Source organism: Canis aureus, chromosome 17, assembly GCF_053574225.1.
Source record: "Canis aureus isolate CA01 chromosome 17, VMU_Caureus_v.1.0, whole genome shotgun sequence".
In the NCBI taxonomy this organism is placed as follows: Eukaryota; Metazoa; Chordata; class Mammalia; order Carnivora; family Canidae; genus Canis; species Canis aureus.
The window spans coordinates 33,283,973-33,303,404 of NC_135627.1; the positions used below are offsets into that span (position 1 = coordinate 33,283,973).

At 40.4% G+C, this 19,432-nt stretch overlaps 1 protein-coding gene across 12 annotated transcripts in view; it reads left to right on the forward strand.

Moving 5' to 3' along the window:
- The window catches only part of KLF12 (KLF transcription factor 12), a 591,716-nt gene that overhangs the window by 156,391 nt on the left and 415,893 nt on the right, over positions 1 to 19,432 (forward strand). The window contains exon 1 of one of the 12 annotated variants that reach the window (XM_077855378.1): positions 1,530 to 1,864. The exons of 10 other annotated variants lie outside the window; for them this stretch is intronic. The gene's annotated coding sequence lies outside the window, so the exon portion shown is untranslated. Of the gene's footprint in view, positions 1 to 1,529; positions 1,865 to 1,922; positions 2,130 to 19,432 lie in introns of those variants that run through there. One more of the 12 variants, XM_077855382.1, reaches the window with a different exon arrangement.

Genomic DNA, 19,432 nt, shown 5'->3' on the forward strand with positions numbered 1-19,432 from the left:
AGACCTACGGCACGGCTCCTCCTGGCCAGAAGTCGTCCCCGCGCTCTCATTTCCTGTTTCTCGGCCTCTCGCCCCTGTTCCTCTTCCCGCCCCGCTTGGTGCCCCATTACTGCGCATCTCGCCCTCCGCACAGAAACTTCCCCCGGCAGCAGCCTTCCCGCGGCCGGGGCGGGCTCCGCGCGGGGCGGGGCGGGGCCGGGAGCCCGAGCGCGCTCACCTAGCCCGGCGAGAGAGCGGCGCCCGCATCCCCGCCGCGCCCCGCCCCGCCCGCGCTCCTCCCCGCCCCCCCGACCCTGCCCGCCGCGGCGGGAACCGGCGCCCCGCCGCTGCCTCCCGCCTCCCGCCTCCCGCCCCAGAATCCCGAGGATCCGCTCCCCCGGGCGCGGGCGCTGGCGCGGGGCGGGGGCGGGGACGGGGCTGCCGGCCGGGACCGAGCCTCCCCCGGGGGCGCGGCGGGGCCTCGGCGGGGCCTCGGCGGGGCCTCGGCGGGGGGTCTGCAGCTGCAGCCTCCGCCCGCTCCCGCAAGTTCGCCCGCTTGCCCGACCCACGCGCGCGGCCCCGCGTCCCCGGCCAGGCGTGCGCCCGCCCCCGCCCCCGCCCCCGCCCATCCCAAGGTGAAGCGCCGCGAGGGAGGGCGCCCCCGCTTCCCCCGCAAAGGGCGCCGCCCCCCGCCCCCGCCCCGGCCCCGGCCCCGCTCCCGTCCTCGCCCAGCCCCGGGGACACCGCCCGGACCCCATTGTTGCCCGACTCGGGCGATGCCCGGGCCCGGGGGCGGTCCCCGGGAGCCTCGCGGGCCGCGGCCGCCGGCTCCGCCCACACCTTTCCAAGTTCGCCGGCGGGTGAGCCGCGGGGCCGGCTCGGGCGCCCGGCCCCCTCCGCGCACGCCCCCACCCGGGCCGGGCCGGGCCGCGCGGGGAGGCCGCGGGGAGGGCGCGGGGGGGAGGGCGCGGGGAGGGGGAGGGGGAGGGGCGGGGGCCGAGCGGGCTGCGCGCCCGCCTCGCCTCGCCTCGCCTCGCCTCGCCTCCGACTTCTCTCCGAGAGGCCGCCTCGCGCGCTCCGACACAAAAGAGGGGACTTTCTCGCGGCTCAGCGAGAGTCCTCGCCGGGCGAGGCGCGATCCGGGGGGCTGCTCCCGCCGCGAGGCCCCGCGGGCCCGCTCGGCCGGCGGCTCCCAAAGCTCGGTGGCCATGTGTAGGCTATTTTGGGCGCCGCAGCAAGGTGGTGCAGGTGAAAGGGAAGCGCGGCCGAGGCCGGAGGCCGGGGGGCGGGGGCAGGGGTGGGGCGGGGTGGGGCGGGGTGGAGGCTCCGCGGACCCACCCCCCAGCCCGGCGGCGGCCCGGGCGGCGAGGCGAGGGCCGGGCGGTGGGTGTTGCCTTCTACCTCCGCGAGCGGGGAGGGGTTAGTTTCCCACAGGGGATTTCCACCATCACACTCAGAGCCCGCCTCCTAATCCTCGGGCGGAGCGGCTCGGGGGCCCCATTTTATGGCAATAAAGCGACTTAGCGCCTGCTGAGCGAGCCCCTCCCCGCCGCCGCCCCCGCCCTCGGCCCCACCCCGGGGCTCGCCCGCAGCGGCGGGGCTTTGTTTCTGGGGAGGAGGACCCGGAGCTCTTTTGTTTGGGGGTTTGGTGTCTTCACCCCCCCCACACCTCACCTCACCCCACCCCACCCCGCCCCCCGCGCCTCTCCGGTTTCCTGAGCTGCGGGCTGCAAGGGAGGAGAAGCGGCGTCTTGCAACCCCCTCGGCCGGGCCCCGGGGTAATTCGATGCGGGCCTGGCGAGGCTCCCCACGCTAGACCGGGGCTCGCGTCTCGGCAGCCTCCACCCACCGGCCCACCCTACATTTAGCGCATCATGTGATCCGGGTAAGTCATTTGCAAGTACAACAGTTCCCTGGGTTGCCCCCCATTCATTTCCTGAGAACTGCAGAGAGCAGCTGAGAGGCTCTGCGTGTGCGTGTGCGAGTGTGCGTGTGAGTGTGCGCGGGTGACGCCGTGTGTGTGTGTGTGCGCGAGAGTGAGTGTGCGCGCGCGTGTGTGTGCGAGAGAGAGAAAGAGAGAGAGAGAGAGAGAGGGGGACTCTGTGTGAGGGAAAGAAAACAATTTCTCCTGCTCTGCAGCTTCTGTTCAGGTCTGTGCTGATTCCGTTTCTTATCAAAATAAACAACCCCCTCCTTTTTTTTTTTTTTTTTTTGCCATCCCAAATCAGACCGTATTCTCTTAACATGTTTTATTTTCCTTCTGTCATCTGCTCAAGTTAAATCATTTTGGTTGGTCTGTGCTCTTAAAGGGGGAAAGTGTTGGGAAGCGGGAGGGGGCCGAGGGAGGGCGATGCTATTGCAAAAGCAAGTAGCGTCGGTCGGATACGTGGAGAAGAAAGAAGGTTTCTCTCCCCTTCCCTCCCCAATTTTTTTTTTTTAAACTTAATCAAGTACCATGAATTAAGCAAATGTTTTTCCACCCCTAGTGGAATTATTGGTTGCAGTGTTTGCCTGTCAGTTGCCAAGGATGAGAAATCAAACACCAGGGCTGAATGGGGAGGGGGGTGGTGGTGGTGGTGGTTGTGGAAGTAGTTTGCCCCCAGGAATAGAGCGAGTTCGGTGAATAGCTGCCGCCCCGGGGCCGTGTGGGCTGTGGGTGTGCACTGGAAGGAGTGGAAGGGAAGGGGTTAAGGCGGAGATGACACTGCTGGCATGAATAGTGGTCCTGGTGCTACATTCATTATTGTCTCTGGTCGTAATGATGTGTAACTGTCACTTGCTACAGTGCCTGGTCCATGGAAGTGGCCAGGGGCTGGCCCGCGGCTGTTCTTTTCGATTACGGGGAGCCGGCCGGAGTTGACAAGGGGCAACTTTGCACGTCCACCCGAGCCGGGAAGCCCGCGGACCCGGCCTGCGAGCCACTTCTTTGCCTTACCGAAGCCTCGCTCCCAGGACTCGGACTTGACCTCCGCGACATTAGTTGGTGTTCGTGTTAGATGCTCCCCTACGGGGAGAATCAATCCTGCTTTTGTTGGGCAGAGAACTGCCTATTAGAACTTTGAAAACTTTTATCTTTGGGGAAAAGGGTGGGGTGCACTCAACAGTTCTGTTTCGAAGTGCATTGGAGGCAAACGCTTGGAAAAAGTACCAATTCCTTTGTTATATGCCCTGCAGCTTCCCAGCCCCCTTCACCCTGCGCTTCGAGTTTTGCATACTTTAATAGTAATACCCTTAATTCAGCTGATAAAAACTGACTGTGGAGTTAAAGAGTATTAGTACAACGGAATGTGTAATCTGGATAAACAGTTTGTATGGTTAATATTGTCAGCTCTCTAATTTAACCGTACAGATGGTTTGAGTATCGTTCTGTATGGATTGTTTTAAGCAATTCCACTGGCTAATAGAATTCTCCGCCGAGCAGTCGGATATTTTGTTTTAAATCAGCTTTAATGTTCTCTGTTTCTCAGTGGCACCGGGGAGGTGAGCAGGTCTATTTACATTTACTGCATGTGCATCCAGTGGCTTCAGTAGACATCTGTCAATCAAATAACGTCATTCTGCAAATCCACCTAGACACCTCCAGGCCCTTTTCTTACTGGAGGAGAGACAGTTGTTTAGATAAGTAAATGCTTCGAAATAAATTTGGTGGCTTTTACCAGGAAGCAGCTTGTGATGGCAATAGGAGTGGTCACTTTGAAGAGTGGGTGTATTCCATCATCCAAGAAATGCTCTTTGGAATTGGCATTTAATAAAAACAGCGACAACCTCCCCCCCCCCCCCCAAGAGCCTGCTTGTGCTGTTTGTAGACCTCATTCACATGTTGTTTACATTTTTTAGAACCATGTAGAAATTGGTTCTGATAAACGGGTATACTTCCAGGCTAGAAAATGTTTAACTGTGGAAGCTTAGGAGACACAGGATGTTGAAGGACAAACATTTCAGTTGCATAAGTTCTATCTCTTGTTGCAACCTGGTCAATGTAAAGACTAGCTGGAGTCTGGTAGGCTTCTTTGGGTTGGGGAGAGAGCAATTAGAGCGCAGAATTATTGGCAGACGTTTATAAGGTATTTAGGAGAGAGGTTTATTATTCTGCCTCGTAATTCATAACTACTATGAAATATTCTTAAAGCTGGTGAAATTTGGAAGTTTTAAGTTAGGAACTAAAACTGTGCAACTAGTATAGTTGTGCCAGATAAACCGCTTTCTTGAGGGGTTTCTGTTTATTTTTGAGTTGCTTCAGTTATTTATTACTTAGTAATGCATATTTAAAAGAAACTTTGTTCAGATAAACTTTATTTTGGAAGGCTTTGTCTTACTATTTATTGAATGAAAATTGTCGTGCCAGTGAGCCCTCAATATTTTTTTCTCTAGAAAGTTCTTTTTTAGTAACCGAATGTCGTTTGGGAGAAAACTGGTCCTGGTGTAGCATTTGAGACCTTGACCTTAGCAACTCTTGGCTGGTGGTTGTTTACTACAGCTGCAGCCTTATGTGTGTACAGAAAGGGAAGGGACTGCAAACACTAGTGCGCTCACTCTCCTCAGGCCAAGGGAAAAACAAATCAGGATGCTTGACGTTCATTCATTCCGAAGAGCGTGCATCAGGCATATAATAGCAATGGTGTTCTGGTCAACTTAAAAATATATGTGTTCCTTGGGGATTACTTCCTCACCTCCTGTGAAAAGTAAACAAGCACTTTAAAAGACTGAGTTTTAAATGTTACATCATGAAGCAGGCTGTTACCAGCTTAATGAAATAAGTTGGTCTTAAACATAGGTGTTTTTTTTTTTTTTTTTTTTTTTCCTCCCCTTTCTGCAAAGAGGACACAAGTGCTTTAGGCCTTTAGGCCTACACTGAGGACATTTTGAACATGAGCCAGCGTTGGTTAATCTAGAGTATTGAGTAACCTCACCAGTGAGGTGATATTGTTAAATAGTTGAACATATAAAGGTCTTGGATGTTTTTACCATTGCAGGAAATGGAAAGTGGGGAATTTCATGTTTATGTGAAATTCATCGGTACAATCACATTAAATTGGGGGTGTTAAATGGTTTTATGTTGTAAGGCAGTCTTCTTAAACTTCATAAACGTAACTGTAGATGATTTGTGTATTAATACAACAGAATGTTGCATTCTACAGTACTAGAGGCACAAACTCATTTGAAAAGTTAATCTTTTTTTTTGGATAAGGAAGTCTCTCCACTGGTGCTTCCATGTTGATTAATGAACAAGAGCTAAAAATCCCCCCAACTGAATAGAACGGACCGCTGTGATTATCTTTTTCTTTGTAGAAAGCAACTTTCATTTTTATAAATAACTCCTAAGATAGGTTGCAGTTTACCTTTATCATTTACATTTTGAAAATACCATATGATAGTAGAGTGGAAATATCTGTATCTCTGCCCCGTGTCCGTTTTATTTTCTGCTTTAAAATTTATTTTTCAGCTACAAATTATGCACAGCTTTCAATCTTAAGTATGTACAAAATGTGAGGGTAAAAATACTACAATTAAATCACTGGCAACACCCTATAAACCACAGTCTTAACTCATCCACCACAACCACAGCTCCCCAAATCAAAATGCAAGTAAACAGATGGGCCCTGCCCTGTGCCCAGGAGGTCAACAGCCTTAGGCTCTGTGAGATCTGCTGTGTTTCTCCATCCCAAGCCTGTCCAGAGAACTGTCTGACTTCAACAGGCCAGAATTCATTTTCAGGGCCTAGACCAGCCACACCCCATCTGATGTCAGCTTTTGAGTTCTTGTGGTAGAGAACACATGCTGTGGATTAAATGGTTGCTTTCTCTATATATTCTCAGTAATTATGTTACAAAAGGATTTTTCGGTTTTGGGTGTTTATTGTCATAAAAGTGGCTACTTGAGTAGTCCTTTTGCTCCATAAAAATTTGTTTTGGTCTGGCAGTAGATTACAGGATATTTACCCAAAGAATTCTGCTCTGGTATGGTCTTTCTTCCTGTCTTTTTTTCAATTTAAAGTCCTATTTCTCTTTCGTTGCTAATTTCAAGATATGTATTTTTGAATATTAGCATAACTGAACTGGGCCAAACAGTATTGCTTTTTAGGCCCAGATGGTGTAGCAGAAAGCCCTTGCTGCTGTACTGCTGCATGGAAGGTGAGAAAGAATTGGAGGGCTTTGGAATAGTTTTCCCAGTCCCATCAGAGGTAATAGAAACTGCCCCTATTACAACTTACTGGCCTAGACAGCCAGGAATTGTGTTCCCAGGGCTACATTCATCACACTTAGGGTTTTTAGAATATATTTTATGTATATATGTGTGTGTGAGTGTGTGTGTGTATGGTTTTTTTATTTATGAATGTGAGTTTTTGTATTCCCTATGTTGGTATATATACACCCCCACACACAGCACATACATTAAGACCAAGAATTATGGTAAAAAAAAAAAACAAAAAAAAAAACAAAAACAAAAAACAAAACCCTCCCTCCCTTGTATAAAAATAGAGGGAAAACAAAGTTTTTTTTTCTTTTTTTTCCAAATCCTTTATTTATTTTTAAAGATTTTATTTATTCATGAGAGACACACAGACACACAGAGGCAGAGACATAGGCAGAGAGAGAAGCAGGCTCCATGCAGGGAGCCCGATGTGGGAATCGATTCCGGGACTCCAGGATCACACCCTGTGTGTTTTTTTTTTTTTTTTCCCCCAAATCCTGTGTTTAATAATATTATTCTCACTTGGTTTTGAGTTGAGCATGCAAACTTACAACATGAAAACAGCCCTGTCCCAAAGAAAACAAAACAACAAAACTAAATGACAACCAAGATAAATGATGCTAAAAAATGAAATAAATAAGTCTTAAGAAAACATTTATTCATTTCACAATCAGGTATTTGCTAAGACTATATATCCTGTTATCTGGACTGATTTAAGTGGCAGAGATATCACAGTTTGAATCAGGGTCTCTTGCTTACTAACTCTGGATGACCTTGGTCACATTTCTTAACCTTTCTGAGTCTGTCAAATGGGAAAAATAAAATGCGTTTTACAGGGCCATGGTGAGGGTGAAAGGAGATAGTGTGCGTAAAAATCACTTTGTAAAGCTAGAAAGTACTAGTGTGCAACTGATTTGACAGGAAAACCACTCCCTCTCCATCCCCCACATCCCTACAAGGGATGAACTTTCCAGCCTCTCAAAGTGACCATATAAATTACACTTATGGAGAAGGAATTTCCGAGTGTGGGTAGAAAACTTCTGGCAGTCAAAGGTCATGAATTCCATTCCTGTCTCACCAGAGATTTGCTCTGTGACCTTGAGAAAGTCATTCTTAAAAAGTTTCTCTAGCTGGTATGAAAGTTACTAGTAACATTTATATAATGCAGGTGAAGTATCTGAGTTTTTGTAAAGAATGTATGTGAAAATACAGTTCCCATGATCATTTTACAGAAAATAGAAAATAAAGATCAACAGTGATTATTTAGAGATTGTAAAACCTCCAGGCTATTTCTTCAGTGAGTCAACTGAAACTTCTATCAACTGGTTTTTAAAAATCCCTTAATTTTTTTTTTTTTATAGAATCATTAAATTTGTGCTGTTGTACCATGATTTAGAGCAGTCTATTGAACTGCAAATCCCTAGTTAAGCCAAGATTCTGTTGATTAAGCTATGTCTGATTTATGGCTTAAAGTGTCTTGGTTAGACTCAGACATTGTTGTAACACAGTACATGCACAGTAAGATAGGTAAATGATGGAGACATTACATGGATATTTGAAAATTCATTGAACACATTTTATTTATATGCACACATTTTTCTGCCACGTACATTTTTTTACATACATACATTTGAGAAAATTAAGAACAATATTAGTTTATGTAATTTCTCCCCAGCTGCATTTTCTCAGTTGAGAAACAGAATATTTCTTCACGCACACTCTGTGTAAACACTATTCTTGCAAGAGCAAAGAAACAGACTCAAGGCAGCTCATCAGTATAACAAATCTTAGACTCTTTCCACGTGCACATACACCTTGCCTAACTCCCGTTCCTGTTATAACTATTACCGTAAACGTCACCTACTGTGGGACTCTTATTTACCATCCCTAGCTTAACATGCAGGGTACCAGTCTGTATTGTATGGCCCTGTAGTACAAGCTGTTCCATCTGGTATGATTGCTTGTTGATTTGCCTTGTCCCCTCCTGGTAGTAAGCCCCTTGAGAGCAGGAAATGTATCTTCTTCATACTTATTACTTGGCTTCGCACCCAGTGACTCCCATTGTGACTGATCATACAGTGCTGAAATACTTTTTTTAAAGATTTTATTTATTTATTCATGAAACGCAGGGAGAGAGGCAGAGACATAGGCAGAGGGTGAAGCAGGGTCCCTACAGGATTTGATCCCAGGACCCCAGGATCGAGACCCTAGACAAGGCAGACTCCCTGAGCCACCCAGGTGCCCTCAGTGCTGAAATACTTACTGAAAGAACAGAACAAGGAACACAGTCCCTGCCACTAACCCTTCCGTAGCTAAATGCCAGTATCATGGATTCATGGATATTTCCTACCTCAGTCTTTTCATCTCTGGCTAAGTATATTCAACTCTATTAGCTGTTACACATTTCATTACATTTTCTTTCTTTTTTTTCTTTTTTCTTTTTGCAAAATGAAGCTTTGCAGTGGAGTCAAACAGCTCCAGGTTTGAAACTTCAAACTACCCTGGTTTTGACCATCTAACTGGGCAAGTTAATTCTCCAAGTCTCAGTTTCCTCACTGATAAGTAAAAACAAAAACAAGAACAAATAATGTCAACATTGTAGAAAGTTTTTGAGGACTAAAATTGTGGTAATGTCCATAAAGCATCTAGTATATGCACTGTGTACACGTGTAGTGCTCGATAGATCTTAGTCTCCTCCAGGATATTGCGCTCTCTCTCTCTCTCTTTTCTTTTTGTAACTTTAATTCCAGTTAGTTAACATGCAGTGTTTTATTAGTTTCAGGTGTACGATATAGTTATTCATATTTCCATGTATCACCCGATGCTCATCATGACAAGTGTACTCCTTAATCTCCATCACCTATTTCACATATCCCCCACCCACTTCCCTTCTGGTAACCATCAATTTATTCAATTAAGAGTCTGTTTCTTGATTTGTCTCTTTCTCTTTTTCCCTTTGCTTGTTTGTTTTGTTTTTTAAATTCTACATATGAGTGAAATTTTATGGTATTTGTCTTTCTCTGACTTCTTTCACTTGGCATTATACTCTGTAGCTCCATCCATGTTGTTGCAAATACCAAGATTTCATTATTTTTTTTAAGGCTGAGTAATATTCCATTGTGTATATATACCACATCTTTATCCATTCATCTGTGGATAGACACTTGAGCTGTTTCTATATCTTGGCTATTGTAAATAGTGCTGCTGTAAACATCAGGGTGTATCTATCCCTTTGAATTAGTGTTCTTGTGTTTTTTGGGTAAATTCCTAGTGATGTGATTGCTGGATTATAAAGTAGTTCTATTAAAAGTAGCTGTTTAGAATTGCTGGATTATAGAGTAGTTCTGTTAAAAGCAGTCATTCAGAATGAAGAGTAGCAGTAAGATAAAGTAGCTACTCTCTATTGTGCAGAAGTTAAGCACTGTGTTTTTCTTGCGTTAGCTTACTTAGTAAGCACTCTTTAGTATGCAGGTATGTGTAGTTGACTTTCAAATAATTTGTACTTTGAATACTATAGGTGGAGACGCCCAAGGTACCTTTTATACGGTGGCTCTTGGCATAGGAACATCAGTGCATGGATGCATTTTTTTTTTAAGCTAGTGTATGATGGAGCTGACTGCCAAGTAAGAGTTCCCCTCCCCCCCCCCCCCATGACTTTGCTACTTTTGACAACAATTTTAGAAATTATTTGAAAATTCTACTACCTTTGCCTTTTGGCAAAATAAATGAAAGAGGGTGGAAAATGAAAGTGCTGCTTCTAGTTATGAGTAACAGGGTTTATCATCCTGATACACAATTGAAACAGAAATCATTAGGTGTGTTGAAAAGTGGTACATCTTTATTGAAGGTGCTTACTGGAGTTAATCTGATAAATTGTGAAAAATAAGGTTATAGAATATACAAAATGCTATACATCTGCTTTTAATGACCGTACTTAAAATAGATTATGTATAACTATAGATTTTGTAATATTTCTTTTGTCTTTGGGAGTAGATCTCCTTTAAAATGTAAGTCTGGTCCCTTGACTTACACATATTTGAATTTTGTGTAAGTTTTCAGGAGTGCATTATATTTTAAAAATCTGAAATTCCTCTTTTTATTAAATACTTGTTGAGTACATATGTATGATGTTATGCTTTCTATTTTCTAGATGTAGGAACTAATGTTCACCAGATTAATGCCATCATGGTTAATAGCCATATCTCAAAGTAAAGATTTGAATGCTGGAAAGCCTTTCTGTCCTCCCTGCAATACTCTTATCTCCCTTCAGCATTAAATAGGATAACCCAGAGTTTATCTTACTGTAGAATAGAGCAAAAAATGGGAATATTGTACAAATATTGTGTTTAGAAGCTGTTATTTTATTCATAGGTTATATGGACATGCTACACTTAACAGAATACATTTACCAGAATATTTACTTCAGTAGAGAAGCCAGTTCTGTGATGGGTTATACATATACTAAAACAAACTATGAGACCTAATCCAAAAAATTATTTTAGAAGAGCAACTGCTACAGGATGTTGTCAAGCGGTGGTAGTAGACCAGTAACTTCTGGCCAGTATGCATTTTGCGATTTGAGAAAGCTTTTATAGTCAGAGATATCATAAAAGTAATAAAAAACATAATCTCTATAAAAAATGCCTTACCTGTTTGACCTATATATATATTCAGCTCCTATCATGTAATCTGGAATAGTGTGTGAAAATGGGTAGGGGAGGGATCCCTGGGTGGCGCAGTGGTTTAGTGCCTGCCTTTGGCCCAGGGTGCGATCCTGGAGACCTGGGATCGAATCCCATGTCGGGCTCCTGGTGCATGGAGCCTGCTTCTCCCTCTGCCTGTGTCTCTGCCTCTCTCTCTCTCTCTGTGTGATTATCATAAATAAATAAATTAAAAAAAAATGGGTAGGTCATCATCTATAGTGAGCCTAAAGTCAAGGAGGGGGAGATAAGACTTAGGTAGAAAATTATAATACAAAGTAATTTGTGATAAATGGACCAGGTGCTGTAAGTTGCTTAAACAAAGTGCATAGGAAAAAATTCATTTTATCTGGAAAATCAAGGGTTTCAGGTTTTTAGTGGATATAGCAGTAATTATTTGTGGGAAATGTTTACTTTTTATAGAAAAGAAAAAGCAAGACTGCTAGAATAAGAAAGCAAATTAAAATCATCTTTTGGCCTCTGGGGTGATTTCACACCTCCTTTTCTGTTATCCTTTAGAACTGATGGCTTTATGGTCTTTTGGCAAACTTTTTATCATTTGCCATATCACCAGAAAATTGTGTTTCCTGAAAATAGATCCTTGAAAGTACTTGGATAGTAGGACATGCAATGTTATAATGAGTTTAGAGAAGGCTTATTTGGGGGGAAAAAAAAAAAAGGATGATGATCGGTTAATATAATTTTAAAAATACATTTTATGTGAAGCTGTCTAGTGAAATTTTTTTTCATATTGCTGAGGATGTGATGTATAATTTATTTATAAATGGTGGGAATTTTAGACTTGACCAACAACCTTGAATATAGGAATAAGAATTTTTTTTTGTTAACATAAGAACAATGAAGGAAAAACTGGAAAACTGATCAGTTTTACAGAAGGTCACAGTGAGTTGTGATTTATCAGAGGTGTTGCTTGAAGGGATATTTAGAAAGAGACTTTTACATTAAAGCGGTTGGTTATTTAGACTGACATCCTCTGGAATGTGCATTAGCTTTCTGCTTTAGGTATAAATACAGAACACTTAAGGAAACACAGAATGTTTCATTTCGAGATAATATATAACAAGGAAGAGATTCATTTTTAATAAGTCTATCAAGGGCATTTGATAGACTTTTTACTATACACTGAGCTCTCTATTGAGTATATTGAGATTATACCAAGGCTCGAGGCTGAAGCAGTTGTTTTTATTTATAAATAGCTTGGTAATTAAGACACTTCAGAATACTTGGGAAGTATGGGCTAGCAAAAAAAAAAAAAAAAAAATTGGTTAGTGCTTGGCGGTTTACAAGGTGGTTTTAGTTTCATCCTGACAATCCTATAAGGTGGATTGGACTCATGTTACTATTTTATTCATGAGGATATTAAAGTCATATGAAGGTAAAAGAACGAGAAGGTGGCCAAGTTGAAATTAGAACCTTGATTTCTAACACCAGTAAAATAATTTTTTCCATTTCATTCGACTGCTATCTTCCTAAGTTTCATTTAGTCTTAAATTTTGAAAGTCTGCTTTGTACAGAAGTGTCAGTACCTAGTGTCAAGCTTATATGAGATATTCAGTGAATACTATTGGATAAATTCTATCCTTCCAAAATGTACTTTAAAGGAACATAAAAAATATATAGAGAGAGCTCAGAGAGATAAAAATAGTTAATTTTAGAAGAGACTGTACAAATAGAGGCATTATTACTCTGAAGAAAATTTGGGAGCTGGTTTATCACTTACCATGTACCAAGGCTTGTGGTAGGTGCTGAGAATACAAAGGTATTCTTTGTCCTAAGTATAAGCAGGTTAGGAGGAAAAATCAGAGGGAGGGCCCTGCTTTAGTATATTTAATTTTCTTTTCTTTTCATTTAGATCCTTAGTATGCCTAAAAATAATACCCACATGTTTTTAGATTTATGTTTTAGTTTCTTTTAAGTACTTTTCATCTTATCAGAAAATCTTTTTCCATTTAAGCATGTGATTGTCTTAGTTTTTTTTTTTTTCCCTTTGTGCTTGTCCTACCTAGAACGTGTAGGATACACTTAAAAGGCATTATCTCATTTAATGCTTGTAACCAACTCAAAGCTAGATATTTATTTAAATGAATTTATTATTACTTTTATGATTTAGGTTTTCAAAGGACAACTTAAGATCTGTAGGAAATGTTTTGCAGAAACTCACTTGTTGAGCAGTGTTTACAAATATATCTTTGATAAAACTATGTGTGTGAAGACTTTAAATTTCTTTTTTTTCCCTACTGCTCCCCTTCTTGTAGTCAGCAATAACATTCCATTCCTTCATAACCCATGTCATCAGAACTATGTGTCCTTTTATATTTTTCTCCATGTACTCAACATTATAGACATTCAGACGAGGTTTTTTGATCACTGATTATAAAAATGAGATTATATTTTGGAGACTATTGTCAAATTTGTTTTTTGGTTCAATACTGCCTGAGGGAAATACATGCACTCAACTGCTGTATTTCTACTCCATTTAAAAAACAAAAGCAAGAACAAAAAACTGTTCCATGATATTCCAAAGTATAGGTTCTTTCATAGTCTGCTGAACCATTAACTTACTGATGGGCAATACTTTGTTTCTGTTTTTTTTCTACTAAAAACAGTATTGTAATAAGTACCTTTATATCTATACTCATACAGACCAATGGGATAGAGTCCAAGTGTGAGATTCTCTACAGCTTCAAAATGTTGCCACATTGCTTTGAAGAAAAAAGCTGTAGCGGTAGCGGTTCATATTACCAGTTAATGCATGCAAAACTCTTTCCTTGAACGTCCGTCAGCAATAGTTGACGCTTTTCCAGCTGGTAGTTGTGCAGTAGTATCTTACTGTTACCTTAAATTAATACTTCCTGACTGCTGGTGACACTGAACATCTCTTCCTATTTTTGTAGGTACATTGGAATTGTTCTAAGAATTGCTCTTTCATACTCTTTGCTCATTTTTCTACTTGGTTGTTGTCGTTTTGCGGGAATTCTTCATATATTGCGGTTTTTAAGCATTTGATATCTGCATTGTAAATATTTTTTTCAAAAACCGACCTTTTGTTGGTTCAAGAGATATCTTTTGATAACATTTTTAATTTTTATATAATCCATTCATTCTGTGTCTGGTCAACTTTTTTTTTTTTTTAGCATTTTCTACATTGACGAAACAGACAAAACACATTGAATTTTTCTTTCCACTTTGATCTTTAGTAAATGTGGAATTTTTAGTTATACATGCTATAGGAGAGATAGCCACTTTTATTTACTTTCGGATGCATACTAACCCCATTTTAAAAGTAATGTATCCTTTTACCAATAAATATAAATTCTGCAATTGTATTTTTTTATGTTCTATCCTATGATAATACCAGATTTTTTTCTTTTAAAATAGTAAAATCCAAATCTAATAGTAGAATTTCATTCATTGTCCCAGCTTCCTGAGCAAAAAATACACAGAAATCCTGTTGTGATTTTTTTTTTTTTTTTTAAGATTTTATTTATGAGAGAGAAAGAGAATGAATGAGTGGGACGGGGGGAGGGGGGAAAGCAGCAGACAGAGGGGGAGGCTAAAGGACCCTGGGATCATGACCTGAGCAGAAGGTAGATGGCTGTCTAAGCCACCCAGGTGCCCCCTCTGTAATGCTAATTGGAATTATATTACATTGTATATACTCAAGGAACAAGTAACATTTTAATATTATTTTTAGTGCAATGAATCATCTGGATTCAAAAACATGAGTGTCTTTCTGTTTATATCATTTTTTATACTTGAAAAAGATTTTAATATTTTATTTGTAATGATTGTTTCCTCTTAAATTTAGTTCTAAGTATTTTTATATGTTTTTGGTTATTTTATACTTATTGAGATGGTATGATTTTCTGTTTTCGTTTCTTAATATAGTGAATTGTGTTGTTTGGCTTTTAAATGTTGTGCCAGACTTTCATTCCTTGTATAAGTCTCGTTCTTGGTGCATTATCTAATTATATATAGCTTTATTTGATTTTCTATTATTTTGTTAAGAATTAAAACGTATATTTATAGCGTTCAGTACTTTTTATTTTTTCTTTTAATGTTTTTATCTGATTTTGCTTTCAGGTTATTCCTAGCTTCCTAAAATAACTTGGGAAGTGTTCTATCATCTTTTTTTGTGAATACTTAGTGTAGAATCATTTCTTCTTTAGATGTGTGGAAGAATTCACCAGAGAATTCCTTTGGATTTAGAAGTTTTTTTTTCTCCCTTTGCAGGAAGCCTTTTAACTACATTTTTAATTTAACACATGTAGGGCTTTTCAGATTATATATTCATTTGTGAATGAAACGTCTTAGTTTGTATTTTTGAAGGAATTTGGCTTTTTCACCTAAGTTATACAATTTACTGGGATAAAGTTGTTTATATTGTCCTGTTAAGATTTGTAGGATTTGTATTGATGACTTGTTATACCTGATGTAGGTGACTTGTCACTTTTCTCTTTTTGTCTAGATCATTCTGGCTGGAGGTTTTTTATTTTACTGATATATGAAAGGGCCAGCTTTTGGCCTCATTACTTTTTTCTACAACTTTTACTTTTTTCTGATTCATTGATTTCTGATCTTTATTATTCCTTCCTTATGCTTGTTACAGGTTTAATTTGTTCTTTAAAAAAATTTTTTTTATGGTGGGAGCTTAGAGTGTTGATTTGAGACCTTTCTTCTTTTACTTTGACCTTTTACTTTGAGCATTGCTCTTTTAAACTTTGATCCAGTTCAGATATTTTCTAATTTCCATTGTGATTTCATCTTTGACTTTGGATTGTTTAGGATTGTGTTGTTTAATATTCATATACTTGGGGATATTACAGATACCTTTCTGATACTGATTTAATTCCATGATTTTCAGAGTATGTATGATTTTGTTTCTTTAAAAATTTTCTGAGATTTGTTTTATCACTCAGTATATGGTCTATATTAGTGTATATTACATGTCCACTGGGAAGCTATATATCCTGTCATTTTTGGATGGAGCATTCTATAAATGTCAGTTAGATTGGTATTTTATGAAGCCACGTTGAGCCATTGAGCCACATTGGTTAATAACGTTCTTCAAGTATTCTGAATTGTCAACTGATTTTTTCCCCTTTGTTCTGTCAGTTATTGGGAAAGAAGGGTTGAAGTATTTAGAATACAATTGTGAATTAGTCTAATTCTCTTTTCAGTTCTATTTGTTTTTGCTTTATGCATTTTGAAAGCTTTGTTATTAGGTGCATATGTATTTAGGATTGTTGTGTTTTCTTGGTGAATTGACCCCTTTATCATCATGTAATATCTCTGTTTTTCCTTTAAATACAGTACATAATTGTGTGTGTTACTTTTTAATCCAGTCTTACTGTCTCCAACTTTTATTTGGAATGGTTTGTTTATAATCACTTTTTAAACAAGATTTTATTTATTCATGAGAGACACAGAGACAGGCAGAGGGAGAAGCAGGCTCCCCATGGGGAACCTGATGCAGGACTCGATCCCAGGACCCCAAGATCATGCCCTGAGCCAAAGAGAGATGCTCAACCACTGAGCCACCCAGGCGTCCCTATATTAAACATTTTTATATGATTGGATTTCAGTGTACCAGCCTGCTCTTTGTTTCGTCTCACCTGTTTTTTTGCTCTTAATTTTCCATTTCTTGCTTTTTCTTGGGCTTGATTGTGTTTTAGTAGTCCATTTTATCTCCACTAATTGCATCTCTTTGTTTTGTATTTTTAGTGGATACTCTAAGGTTCCCAATGTATGTCATTAATTTCTTGTGATTGAATGATATACTTCCTATACGATAGAATGTTACAACAGTTTACTGCCATTTTTTCTCTCCCACTGCTTATGCTATTTTTTTAATATGTTTTAACTTAAACATATTATAAATCATATATTTCCTAGGTATTGCTTTTGCTTTAAAGATTTAGCTCCCTTTAATGGGATTAGAAGTCAGAATAACTGCATTTTGCATTTACTGTTTTTTTTTTTAAATACTTCAAGGGTTCTTTATTTCTTTGTTCTAAATTTCTATCTAGTATATTATTTTTGCTTAAAGAAAATATTTCTTGTATGCAGGGCTGACAGTGACTTTTCACAGCTTTGCTTATCTGAAAATGTCTATATGCCTTTATTTCTGAAATAGTTTAGCTGGGTTTGAAATTAGTTTGACCATTTTCTCCCCATTCATTACTTTAGATGTATTGCTATGCTATATTATCCTCTAGTTACATAATTTCTGATGAGATATCGTTTGTCATTCTGATATTTGTTTCTTCTTTCTATATAATGTTGCTTTTCTCTGCCTTCAGGTATGTCCAGGATTTTGTAAACTTGATGAAAGAATTCTTTATCTTTGCTGTACAGCAATTTTCTTTGGAGTTTTCATATCACTTATAAAAAATTTCTACCAACTTACTGAATTTCTCCATTTATGTGTGTTGCCTTTCTCTAGATTCTTTTAAATTTTAATCATGGTTATTTTAAAGTATCTCTTTGATGGTTTCAACATCTCTGCCATCTGGGGATCTGATTATATTGATAGCTTTATCTCTTGACAGTGGGTAACTTGGTTTGTTTTTGTGTTTTGTAATATTTGACTAACTCTTGGACATTATGTATAAAAGAACAGTAGAGGCTGAGGTAAATGATTATGCTAAGAAATGGATATACCTCTTATTCTGCAAGATATTAGTGTCTATAAAGGGGGAAGATAAATCATTTTGGGCAGTATAGATGTGTTGTATTATTACTTTGTTGTTGCTTTTGAACTGTTACATCACCAGAGACTTCAGCTTCCTTCAGGAATACACTGCTTTTACCTTGAGACATCTGTGAGACCTGGAATGTTGCTGAGTTTTTTCAGCATTCCTGCCATACCCTCAACTTTCAGTCGGCTCTGAACTTTAGTGTCACAGGGGGCCTTCTCCTGTCCTTTTGCCTCTATTTCAGCAATAGATGGTCTGGGTAGAGTTGTGGATAGGTGAGTGGATGGGGTCTCACTTCTCTTACACCAGTTACAGTCCTAGGTAAGCCTGGTATACCTAAGTCTGAGTTCACACTTTGATAGCATGCCTATACCTTCTTGTTGTAGTCAGACTCCGTGTTTTGGCAGTGGGAGGCTTATGTTTATGTGAGTTTTCTGTATATCAGCATGTCTGGTTTCTTTTTTGTATCATTTTAGAATTTTGGACCTGGATGAATTTTCTGTCCTTGTTCCTGTGGCAGATGGCTTTTGCTTCTTTTGATAGTACAGTATGGGATGAGGCCAAATTTTGTCCTTGTGTTCCAGTGGTAGCTGATGTCTACCTTTGTACCCCCCTTTCAGGGTGAGGACTTTCTTATTTCTCTTGTTCTTTTTTCATTCTTTTGTTTTAGCATCTGGAGGAGGCTTGCAAAAGAGCAGAGTGTTTGGCTGGGGAGTATCCTTGCATCAGGGGCTTCTTGGGATACTAATTGATTGTACTGGCCCACTTTCAGCTTTTAAGAATTTGTTACGATTTTAGTGGATTGTTTTGTTTTGCTTTTGTTTTTTTAATCTGCTTAAAAATTAAAAGGGGCATCTGTGTGGTTCAGTTGGTTAATAAGCATCTGACTCTGGATTTCAGCTCAGGTTTGGATTTCAGGATTTGAGATTGAGGCCCATGTTGGACTCTGTGCTGGGCATGGAGCCTGCTTAAGATTCTCTCTCTCCCTACTCCCCCCCCCCCCCCCCCCCCGCCCTCATTCTCTTAAAAACAACAGCAGGGGCACCTGGGTGGCTCAAATGGTTAAGTGTCTGCTTTCAGCTCAGGTTATGATTCTAGGGTCCTGGGATCGAGTCCCACATCAAGCTCTCTGCTCAACAGGGAATGTGCTTCTCCTGTTCCCTCTGCTCATGTTCTCTCTCTCAGTATCTCTTTGTCTCAAATGAATAAATAAAATCTTTAAAACAAAATAATCCCCCCCCAAAACAAGAAAAAACAATCCCCCCACAAAAGACAACAAAATTAGAAGAAAATATTTTTATTGCAATAAAAAGCAATAAAAAATTTGCCATCTTAGCTATTTTTAAACCTACAGCCTAGTAATGTCAATTATATTCACACTGTTGTGCAAAAGATCTCAGACTTTTCATCTTGCCAAACCGAAACTGTATACCCATTGGACAACAACTCTTTATATCTTCCTCCCCTGGGTCCCTGGCAACCACCATTCTGGTTTCTGTTACTTATATACTTTTATGACTGTTCATTCTTTTTCCAGTATCATGGTCAAAAGCAATGTCCTGTTTCTCTATGAAGGAACCATAGAACTTTTACCCATTGGAACTTACTTTACCTGGGTGCCTTGTAACTTAAAAGCTTTGGTTTCAACATTATGACTTTGTATGATACTCATCTTAAATAAGTATTTTCCTTCTACCCCTGTGTAACTTAAATGTACTTAGATTTCATTCTTTTTTTCTTTCTATTTTTTTTGAACTGCTTGTTGTAAAATTTTATATAGGTATTTTTTTTTAAAGATTTTATTTATTTATTTATTCATGATAATCACAGAGGGGGGGGCAG